Source organism: Phyllopteryx taeniolatus, chromosome 13 (assembly GCF_024500385.1).
Source record: "Phyllopteryx taeniolatus isolate TA_2022b chromosome 13, UOR_Ptae_1.2, whole genome shotgun sequence".
Taxonomy (NCBI): Eukaryota; Metazoa; Chordata; class Actinopteri; order Syngnathiformes; family Syngnathidae; genus Phyllopteryx; species Phyllopteryx taeniolatus.
Window position 1 is genome coordinate 16,134,171 of NC_084514.1, and position 12,061 is coordinate 16,146,231.

The window sequence follows — 12,061 nt, forward strand, 5'->3', positions numbered from 1 at the left end:
GGTCTTCTGAGACACATTCTATGCATCCTGAAAGCCTCTTACGTGGAGTCCTGCAAAAGGATCCTCCAAGTTGGCCAGTAATTGAGTCATGGCACAAACGCAGACGTATTTCAGTTGATCCAGTATGTATGTTTTTGTTGGATAATATACCTATAATATTACCTATCATGATGCCAGAGGAGGCAGAAGAACTCACAGTCTAAACTTATAGGTACAGTAATTTCTGTCAATTATATACAATGCCCATTTTGATAACTTGGCAGGAGGAAAAAAAAAAAACTTACACAAAACACAAAATAGTTTCTCTCTTTTTAGCCTACATTGTACTGAATCAAAAAAATCACATTACATCTCGCATGTTGTAGAGCGCGCTAGCATTGGCTTAACTTTTATGCTATCAAAGCAAAGTGTTCCCATATTCTTGCTAAATCAGTGAACTGAGGAACAAAGAACACTAAATTAGCCAATGATAACAACGGAAAAAATTCATCTTGCTTATAAGTGTTTTTCAAGATTAGATTGAGAATTTTTGAAATGCAGAAGCTGGTGTGTTTCAGGCTGGCACGAGTAAATGTATTCGCCACAAATCATTCTTGTAGCATTCCGCCTTCCAAGACCCCAAGATTGCAATCAATCAGGATCTCAACCGCAGTTGACTCGACCTCTCTCGACTTGTCTTTTTACGTCGTGTCGTGGGGGTTGAAAAAATAAAGAGCCCATTTTGACAAAGTAAGGAGGGGGTAAAACTAAAAACTCGTCAGAAAAATAATCACTCAAGTGAAGTACACATAGCTAAAAAAATCTACCAAGTACTTTACCAATGCATATGCTGCAGCGCTGTAACAATAAGAAACACTTCATCTTGTGGGGTTAGAATTGTGTTGCAGGTCAAATTGGAACATCCCACAGGTGAACTGGCTAATTGGGAACAGGTGGGTGCCATGATTGGGTAAAAAAGGAGCTTCCCTGAATTGCTCAGTCATTCACAAGCAAAGATGGGGCAAGGTTCACCTCTTTGTGAACGAGTACATGAGAAAATAGTCGAACAGTTTAAGGACAATGTTCCTCAACGTACAATTGGAAGGAATTTAGGGATTTCATCACCTACGGTCCATAATATCATCAAAAGGTTCAGAGAATCTGGAGAAATCACAGCATGTAAGTGGCAAGACCGAAAACCAACATTGAATGGCCATGACCTTCGATCCCTCAGGCGGCACTGCATCAAAAACCGACATCAATGTGTAAAGGATATGACCACATGGCTCAGGAACACTTCAGAAAACCAATGTCAGTAAATACAGTTCGGCGCTACATCCGCTAAGTGCAACATGAATCTCTACTATGCAGAGCAAAAGCCATTTATCAACAACAACCAGAAACACCCCCAGCTTCTCTGGGCCCGCGCTCATCTAAGATGGACTGATGAAAAGTGGAAAAGTGTGGCATGGGTAACTTACACATCTGTGAAGGCACCATTAATACTGAAAGGTACATACAGGTTTTGGAGAAACATATGCTGCCATCCAAGCAACGTTTTTTTCATGGACGCCCTTCTTATTTCAGCAAGATAATGCCAAACCACATTCTGCACGTGTTTCAACAGCGTGGCTTCGTAGTAAAAGAGTGCTGGTACTAGACTGGCCTGCCTGCAGTCCAGACCTATCTACCATTGAAAATGTGTGGCGCATTATGAAGCGTAAAATACAACAACGGAGACCCCGGACTGAACAGCTGAAGCTGTACATCAAGCAAGAATGGGGAAAAAATCCACCTACAAAGTTTCAACAATTAGTGTCCTCAGTTCCCAAACGTTTATTGAATGTTGTTAAAAGAAAAGGTGATGTAACACAGTGGTAAACATGACCTTGTCCCAGCTTTTTTGGAACGTGTTGCAGCCATAAAATTCTAAGTTCATGATTATTTGCTAAAAACAATAAAGTTTATCAGTTTGAACATTAAATATCTTGTCTTTGTAGTGTATTCAATTAAATATAGGTTGAACATGATTTGCAAATCATTGTATTCTGTTTTTATGTTTAACACAATGTCCCAACTTCATTGGAATTGGGGTTGTACATTATGTCCCAGCATGACTATCCTGTATGTTCAGCGGACAGTGCATGTTTCAGGTGCATCTCTAGGGAGAAAGAAAGGCGTGGCCTGCACCAAAACAGGAGACATCGTCTGCTAGTATCCGCAGCAAAATAACGTGCACTTTTGACAAAACACAAGGCCATTAAAAGCAATAGGAGCTGTTTGTTTGTAGTTCTTGTTGTTACTGCAACCAAGACAACCAAGCCATAATATTTCCCTAACCCAAAGTGTTTTGAGGCATAATCCCAAACAGGAAAAGCTACTGAGGACTTTGCCAGGGAATTTGTGGAAATAATATACAATTGACCAATTACGTTGTGTAGGTATGTACACTATGAGTGGCACACTGTGAACATATTGAAAAAAGTATGAATACATTTTTTTTCTATGTTCTTTTTTTCTTCATCCATAAAAATAGGCACAGTGAAGTGAAGTGAAAGAGAAGTGTAATTGTCATTCAGTTTTCATTCTGAAATCAAATCCCACTCACACTGTCAACAACATGCTTGCATGTTCAGAGTCTTAACAGAGCGACATATTTTCAGCAGAATGGTCAGCCGTTATTCCCTCAGCGAATGGCGGGAATTCTGTCATGCAATCAGAGGCCACTACAAAAGGAGAATGCAAAAACAACTAAAAATTAAACCCCACAGACGCGAATAGCTTATTGCTAAATTGTTTTGGTCTGGCTCAAAGCATTGCAGCGAGGAGAGCTTGGAGCAGAGTAGCGTGAAAGTGACAGACAGCAGACCGCTTATGCTGCAGTAGCAGCAATGAATTATTGGTGCCTTGTCTGATAAGTGGCTATATGCAGTACTTACGTGAGGACACCATGAAACTTAAGTATGTTATGATAGATGCTTATGCTCCTCCATTGCTGTCCATCACCATGGCTTTGACATGTCATACTGTGAACTTGATTTCACCCCCCCCCCCCCCCCCCCCCTCACACACAAATGCCATGTAAAATGGTTTTCTATTGGCATCATGACATGTAAATCTCTGGTGTTTGTATGGGGAATTTGTCCCCATGTGAGGACATTATAAGAGATATTCAAGAACTTGGCTAGTAAACGTAGAAGTGAGAAGTTATCGATATCAAGGTAGTATGAAATCTTTCTTTTTCGAAGATCTCTCTCTTAGGGGAGGAGCAAAGGTTAGCCCGTTGTTAGTCGAAAGTGAATAGGTCTCGTTATTCCTTGACAATCAACGTTATCAAGTTCTGATATTCTCTACTTTTTTTCACTTCAAATGATTTGACATTGCATCAAAATAGAGTAAGTTAATAGACAAGATATGTCATATTCAAACAGATGAAAGTTATTGATTTTATTTTATTTTTTTCAAATATTCTCATTTGAATTTGATGCCTGCAAGACGTTTGAAAAAAGCTGGGACAGGGTCAACAAAAGACTGGGAATTTTGAGGAATGCTACAAACAAAACAAAACAAAAACCTGTTTGGAATATTCCACAGGTGAACAGGTTAATTGGAAACAGGTGAGTGTCATGATTGTGTATAAAAGGAGCATCCCCAAAAGGCTCAATTGTTCACAAGCAAGAATGAGGCGAGGGTCACCACTTTGTGAACAACAGCGGTGAGCAAATAGTTCAACAGTTACAGAACAACATTTAAATGACTTCTGTATCTTCATGTTATTCACAGAGAGTCAAATCATTATTAACATACAGACTAAAACAGTTACTCTGATGGCTGTTAATAATTTGCAGAACTTTAAATTATCCTTAATATGGCAAGAAGCTATCACTCTGTTTAGTATTTCCTATTGTTATTGTGATAAACTGGAGAGCTATAAACCCCCAAAATTCCAAAATGTATTTCAAAATACCTCCGACCCCTACTTTGTCACTTGAATAGAATCCACAGTGGGATCCAAAGGAGTGGTGCTGGCGATTCATCATCGTCTGGGTCGACTCCTTCTGTCTCCAACACTGCACAAGATTGACGGCCTGAAAAGTTGCTGGACCACCAAGCACTCATGCTTGAAGCTCCATGAAGATTTATCAGGAGATAAGTGAGAACATCAATTTCTGGGACGGGGTGTGTATTTTTATTGCTTTTCTACAGTAGATTTGGAATGTAAAGAAAGAAATTGTGTTCACCTGACGGAGCTTGTAACAAACAGGAGAGTTTGAAGGGTTTAAATTCCAGCAACTGATTGTTCAGCAGACTTTTGTGTTAAAAGGGAAAGTTTGCAGTTTTTAAACTGCTAGCAAGATTTGAATGTAGCCTCACCTCACTCACCCCCTCACGTCTCTGCCCCCCAAAATGCCCCCCAGCTCACTAACATTACCATGCATGGCATCCCAAGGCTGCTACATTGCTAGCACGGCTTATTCATGATGGAGTATTGCGAAACATGAAATGTTACTGGTTTATGTTGTCTTTTTTGGAATGTGCAATGAATTAAAAATATAAAGACAGTTGATGAACTCACCTGATGATGTGGTGGAGAAAGTGACGTTGGCGGTGGGTGTTCCAAGCCCAGCGATGCAGCCGTCTGCATAAGACACCACCGTTGCATATATTTACCCTTGATTTGTCTCGAGAGCTGAACTTTTGTTACTAACTGGAGTTAAATAATTCGGTCGAGAAACTATAATAGTCTCCTTTTGCGAGAGGCTTTGTATGGCAGATTAAGTGTGCGGTGTGCATACACGAGAACTGATCGACACACTCTGGCTCACGCCTTATGCCACGTCGGTCTGATTGAGATGGAGCGAGTATGATTTTAAGACCCAAATGCAGCATACCGGGAAAGTTGGAAAGGACTTCAACAATCAGTATGAGATCAACTGTAACAGGTCAAATCAAAGACAGCATACAGTTCATTTAAGGGCAGTCAATTTCACACTTCACAGTTAAGAGGTTAAGCCTCTGAAGATCTGTCAAAGTGAAGCAAGGCTTTATAATCCACATATTGTAGGTCAGGAAATGCTCAGATTTTCATCTTGTCTTAATCCATGATTCACAGAGGAGAACGATGAACTCACAGTCCTAACAGAATTCCCAACAGCCACGGGCACAGGAACAGGCAAATGTCAAAATGCAGAACTCTCACTGGGTCATGTTGTAGTGTCCTGCTGGTATCTCCGTCAAACACTCTAACATCGATTGCATCATCAACATGGCCTTAAATAGTAGACTTTACACCGATCTGATCGGTATCGGCCGATAATTAGCATTTTATGATGATCGGCTTTGTCATAATTCGCCGATCCGATCAATGACATCATTGATCGGCTCCGCAAAAGACATTTACTCCACGTCGTCGTCGTCTACAGTATATTAGAATCCAAAAGCTAGTTTATTTTTAGCCTTGTCGCGTGTGTTTTGACGTAGTACTGTAAATATTTGACCTCCAATACATTTATTTAAAAAAATAATAATAACATGTCGGCGGTGTGGTTACACGTAATGCCCGGATCAGACTACAAGACAAATTTGGTCTTTCATGATTGTACCATGTCAGAGTATTGCAATAAAATCTTGTGTATGTTTAAGTAGTTTTTTTGTGTTTTTGGGTATGGAAACACAGCAAAGTTGCCATTAATCTGCGCTACAAAGTAATTTGACATAGCGATGCTTAGTGATGTAATGATGTACAGCATACACTGACCAACCACATAATTAGGTACACTTGCTGAAATTCCGATACCATCACATCCTGTTTTTTACGATCACTGGGCTTCATCTTGTCAACTCAAACGCGACCGGGTACACTCGTTACCATGGCGGCGACAACAATAATGGATCGCACCGAGTGTGTGTAAGAACAAAATGGGGGGAAAACCTGTATTGGTGGTCACCGGTGCTCGGGAGAGGACTTTCATTCAAGGATTGCTTGAGCTATGTTCCCGTACTTTTAATACGATACCGCTTGCAAGCAGGTAACAAAACGTTATGTCGCCTAGCAAGCTCGTGCTAGCACTAACGGTTGTAAGCGAACATGCAGGCGTTCTGTCGAATCATGCTCTAAAGTTTTGGTTTGTGTGAAGTAATTTAATTACCATCAAGCAATTTAATTACAGTAAGTTAGCAGCCATTATTTCTGTCATGTTGTAATGTTGGTTTGACATTGCTTGATCAGAATACATGACCTCACTAGAGCAGTGATTTCCAACATTTATGGAGCCAAGGCACATATTTTACAATTGAAAAATCTCACGGCACACCAACAAACAAAGATGTCGCAAAAAGTGGATACATTAATTACTGTACTTCCTGCCATCTAATAGAAGACCATTAATTTTTTTCTGTCTGTCACTATGCCTCACTGGCATAAATAGATGAACAAAGATACATTATTTATTGCAAATATATTTTTTGGAGGAATTAAGTACACAAGTATATACAGTAAATGAACAAGTCCTTTAAATAGACACGTTGCTTCATCTCGTGAAAAGATCGGTGATCGGTTATCGGTTTTTTAAACTTGCTGATCGGTCCCAAAAATCCTGATCGTGTAAACCCTATTAAATAGGGAGGTGTGACTGACTCTGGCTAGTAGCATGCGATTGACTGACAGATTGGCTGGCTAGTAGAATGTGATTGGCTGTGAAGAAGAACTTTGATTAGCTGACATGTGACAGAAGAAATGCCACACTGTGACACTGATGGGCTATTCTTGTCGCAGCATAACAAGTTTTAAAATAATAATTATAATAAAACCAAAGGGGTGGCACGATGCATGACTGGTTAGCACATCCGCCTCACAGTTCTGAGCACCGGGGTTCAAAACCCGAGTGTGAATGGTTGTTTGTTTATGTGCCCTGCGATTGGCTGGGAACTAGTTCAGGGTGTACGCCGCCTCTCGCCCGAAGTTAGCTTGGATAGGCTCCAGCACGCCCGCGACCCGAGTGAGGATAAGCGGAACGGAAGATAAATGAATGGATAAAACCAAAGGGATTTGATGGGGCAAAAGAAGGATGATTTTTCAAAAGGTCATTTTAATAATACTCTACGGTCAGGCAGACAGTTTTTACACTGCAAACTTCACCTTTAAGGGCCACATCAGATTTTTGGCTGTTGTTTGGCTTTCCACTTACGTATTGTGGCCCCAACCTTGCTCACTGGAACATTCAGAAGCTAAGATGTGCACCTGTAACCAATGTCATCGTTATGTTTTGCAACAATTACTTTACGATGGTCTTGAGACAGCTCTTTGCTCTTACCCATCATAAGATGTGTCTTGACTCACACCTTCACACCAATGAGACCTTTTTGTAGGCCATCAATTAAGACTGAACCAGCTGATATTCAGGTGCAATGACAAGAGGCTGGATTGCTGTTTGATTATTGATAGATTTTAGGTGTTGTCTTGGCTTTCCACCTCCCTTTCTTCATGTGTTCAGTACTGTTTCCTTGTCATTTCACATTTTTACACACAACTTAATTTCTGATCTTATTTGTTCTACTTTCTTTGTATGTGTGGATTACTTGGGTTGTTCCCAACATCTGGTGAAATTTACAGGTCAATAGCACCTTTGGGAGTATATTTAGTGTGAAAAATGGTAACGTGTTAAATACTTTCAGCCGCTGTACCAGAAACTGCCACTGCACAATTTCATAGGTATTGTTTTAAACAACGTGTATTATTGTTTTTGTGGAACTACGCTGCATCTTACTGAGAAATGTTTGTAATTTTAGTTTAGTCACAAGAGAAATACTAAAGAGAAAAAAAAACATGAGTATGATGCAGTGCAAAACTAGCATCGAATTGAGCATCAGCTTTGAAAAGGCATTATTTTTTAGCTCTTGTATTGAGCTAAACAGCAAGCGTACCTAATTATGTGGTTAGTCAGTGAATGCTGTACATCATTACATCACTAAGCATCGCTATGTCAAATGACTTTGTAGAGCAGATTAATGGCAACGTTGCTGTGTTTCCATACCAAAAAACACAAACTACTTAAACATACACAAACAGAGTTCGCATTTGGCCACACTGACGAACATGGACCACTTCCTTGCACGCCTCTTGCAAATAATAGTTTGGCTAGTATGGAAAGAACTATGACAGACTGAACCACACAATGTGTGATTTTATGAGAAAAGGTCCTCCGATGCTCAGCGTTACACCCTAAGAGCTGGGCGACTGTTTACTGAAACGGGTCACTTCACTTTCCACGATTTACGATTGGTTGTCTTTCAAAACAGGAACAATTTGACGGCTTATTGCTTATTTGACCTGTACCAGAATGCAGATTAAATTAGACATTGGTGGTGCATGTTATTATGATGTCAACTGGAACAATATGAAAGGTTTTTACTGAGTGTTTATGTCTATGACATAATCCCACAGAGGGAAACAGAGGAAATGTTTTTTGGAAAGTAACCAATGGAACATCAAATAAAAACAATGGAATATATTATGATCAGAATGCAAATTACGATTTGTCTGGGGAACAATTTTTTTTCAAAACTTTCCAGAGTACTCGTGTGGAAGAGAGCAGGATTATACAGTAGCCAGTGTTTCATTGCATGATCTTTTTTTTTAATTATTAGACTTCTCGTTTTTGTTATTATAAAGAAAAGGGTGTTTTTGTCACAGTCTATAACCGTAAACCCAAAAGCAGCCGGAGGCGGCGGAAGTAGATAAGTAGTAGTACTTTTTAAAGGGATAGCTCGGAGGCAGGATATTCGAAGACTGAGGGTGGTTGGCCGGAGCAGGGAACATGCAGGAAGCGGGAGCTTCGGGCAAGAGAAGGAGCTCGGCGAGTGTGGCTGGAACAGACTGTGAGACAGGTGATACGGAAGGAGCACTGGAGGCGGAGAACAACACAATGGGGGTAAGCACAATCACTGGGAGTCGAGTAACTTACGAGAGTTGGCCGATGTACCACGGGTGTATGTCAATACTGTGGCGTATTTTTTGTGATCGGAAAGGGACCAATAAAGCGTGGCATGAGCTTGCGTGATTCGGTCTGGACGGGAAGGTTGCGGGAGGATAGCCAAACCGACCCACCTTGTAAACAGGCGTAGGAGAGCGATGCAAGTCCGCCAACCGCTTGTTCCTTTCGGCTGTCTGACCCAAGGCAGCCCTGACGCCCTTCCAAATGAATTGTACCCATGTACCTCACTGAAGGAACCGCCACAGTGTGCTCTTGTTCCTTAAACAGGGGTGGTTGGAAACCACAAAAAGCAATGAATGGAAACATACCTGTGGCGGAGCTGGTGAGGGAATTATGAGGATATTCCACCCATGGGAAAAAGGTGCTCCAGGAGGAAGGGTTGCATGCAGCCACGCAACGTAGGGCGGACTCCAGATTCTGATTCGCCCGCTCCGTCTGGCTATTGCGCCCACCGCCTTACAGACTTCTTTCCAAACCTGAGAGGAGAACTGAGACCTCGGTCCGAGATGATGTCAATGGGAATGCCATGGCGCTTAAACACATTCTGGACTAGGAGGTTAGTGTTCTCAAAGGCAGAGGGCAACTTGGGAAGGGGTATGTAATGGACACACTTGGAGAAATGATCAATAATGGTAAGAATGATGGTGTTACCTTCAGAGGGTGGTAGGCTGGTAACGAAGTCCAAGGCGATGTGGGACCAAGGGCGGCTCGGGATGGGTAAGGGGCGCAGCAGACCAGCTGGGGACATATGTGAATTTTTTCCTCGGGCACAGACGGAGCAGGCAAGAACGAATTCCCGGGTGTCTTTAACCACGTTGGGCCACCAGAAGTGTTGTTGAATAAACTGGATGGTGCGGGTGATTCCGGGGTGACTGGTAAGATTGGAATTGTGGGCCCACTGAAGGACGTCAGATCGGGCTGGGCTCGAACAGCCGGTTAGGACCAAGACTGGACGTCTTGGGATCCGGTTGCGTCTTCTGAGCCTCCTTAACCACCTGTTCAATCTTCCACGTGGCCGCCCAACAAAGCAGGAGGAATGCAGGATGGGCTCTGGTTCACTTGGGCTGGAAGGGGGGAAAATGGAGGCAAAAGAGGGCATCAGACTTGCCGTTACGGGAACCAGGGCAGAAGGAGAGGCTGACGTTAAACCGGCTGAGGAATAATGCCCAACGAGCTTGACAGGGGTTCAACCGCTTAGCGGAACGGAGGTAAGCAAGATTCTTATGGTCGGTCCAGATGATGAATGGAGCAACGGTCCCTTGCAGTCAATGCCTCCATTATTCTAGAGCCCAGATGATAGCTAGCAGCTCCCGATTTACTAAAAACTAAAAAACTAATGAACAAGTTAACTGGAAATGACTACATGAACCTAGATCCCCCGAGTATGGTTGGGAAGTGGGACGTGAGGCTCTTTGAATGGGAGGAGTGGTTGATCGGAGGCTGCGGGCTCGGGAGGTTTGCTGGAGTGCACCTGGGAGGATATGAGGGAAACGTGTTGAGCGAGGTTGTTGAGGAAGTCCCTAATCTCGCGGTGAGCTTTGTCCTGTCTGCCAATGTGGGCGCCTTGGAGGGTGAGCGTATTCCTCAATGCTTCCGGGTTTGCTGAGTCCATTTTCGGGCCAGAGTATTCTGTCACGGTCTATAACCGTAAGATATAGGACTGGATCTAAAAGCAGCCAGAGGCGGAGGAAGTAGAGAGAAATGGTTTATTAAGGGATATCTCGGAGGCAGGATATTCGAAGAGTGAGGGTGGTTGGCCGGAGCAGGGAACATACAGGAAGCGGGAGCTTCGGGCAAGAGAAGCAGCTCGACGGTGTGGCTGGAACGGACGGCGAGGCAGGTTACACGGAAGGAGCACTGAAGACTGAGAAGAACACAATGGGGTAAGCACAATCGCAGGGAGTCGAGTAACTTGGGAGAGTAGTCATGAGAGTAGGCCTGTGTATCACGGATGAACGTCAATACTCTGGCGTTGAATTCCTGGATCTGGCGGGCTTAAATTCATGCAGTGATGATGGCTGATAGGGAACAGGCGCACAGGTGAGTGGGTGGTGATGACTGGGGAGAGAGAGAGAGAGGGAGGGGAAGGCGAGGCACAAAGAGCCACCCAAGTTCCAAAAAAGAAACAGCAGGTGACAGAATATTGTAAAGTTAGGTATTCTTTAACAATATGTGTATTGTGGTTGAAGAACAATACTCTAGCATACTCATAGGTTTATTTATTACTCAACAGGGGCAAAATATTACAGTCACGCTTAATCAAACGTATTCCCATTATGCAGTGCACAGGTACACAGCCAATAAAAATGCAGGTAGTATCATACCAGAAATGCAAACGTGGTAATATATACAGGTATATTGTAAGGGTCATTGGTCATTACTGTGGCAGCGGTTGGTTAGGTGGTACTAAGCATGCAGTATGTACAGTTTCTTATATAGTGTATGTGTAAAAGTCAATCCAGGTAGATGAGTCAGTACAATTATATAAGCAAAACAAAGTATGACTTTGCCAATATGTACAAAATAAAATACTAAGGAACAGTACCACAATAGGATCACTTACAGTATCTGTACAGTATGTATGATGCTTGTCACTGTGACTTTACATGTACTTATATGCACTTTTTAAAAATCACGACACTACTAATTCTTGTTATTCTAAGGATAACGTTTACCTCTTCGTCTTCTTTTTTTTTTTTTAACAAAAGAGTGACTCATTCTGTTTTGATGTTTATGCTTTGGCTCGGAACATGCAGAATTACAGCTGTATTTTCTTTTGTCGGCAACGATTTGGATAAGAAGTGAAGTTGTGGTAAATACGTTGGTGTTGAGGGCAGCCTTGTAGGAAAGGCTGAGAGACACCAGCCAATACGCAGACACAATTTTCCGCATGTTTTCCAGTAGAAGATGAGGGAAGAAATAACTCTACCCCACTGTGTGTCATCTAGAAGTGACTCTCGTGTGCATGTTAAAAAAAAAGAAAACGGAAAAAAAACTGGCAGAGCTCGAACAGCTGAGCTGGAATGGTGTTAGCGGAGACAAGCGTGTGGGAGCTTACTCTGCAGCATGTGAATAACCCCCAAGATGAA

General features: G+C 42.3%; 1 long non-coding RNA gene across 1 annotated transcript in view; it reads left to right on the forward strand.

The window, feature by feature from the left end:
- Positions 1–3,653: 3,653 nt before the first annotated feature.
- The window catches only part of LOC133488309 (uncharacterized), a 61,651-nt gene continuing 53,243 nt past the window's right edge, over positions 3,654–12,061 (forward strand). The window contains exons 1-2 of the long non-coding RNA XR_009791613.1: positions 3,654–3,694; positions 3,976–4,158. This is a non-coding gene — a long non-coding RNA (uncharacterized LOC133488309). The remainder of the gene's footprint in view (positions 3,695–3,975; positions 4,159–12,061) is intronic.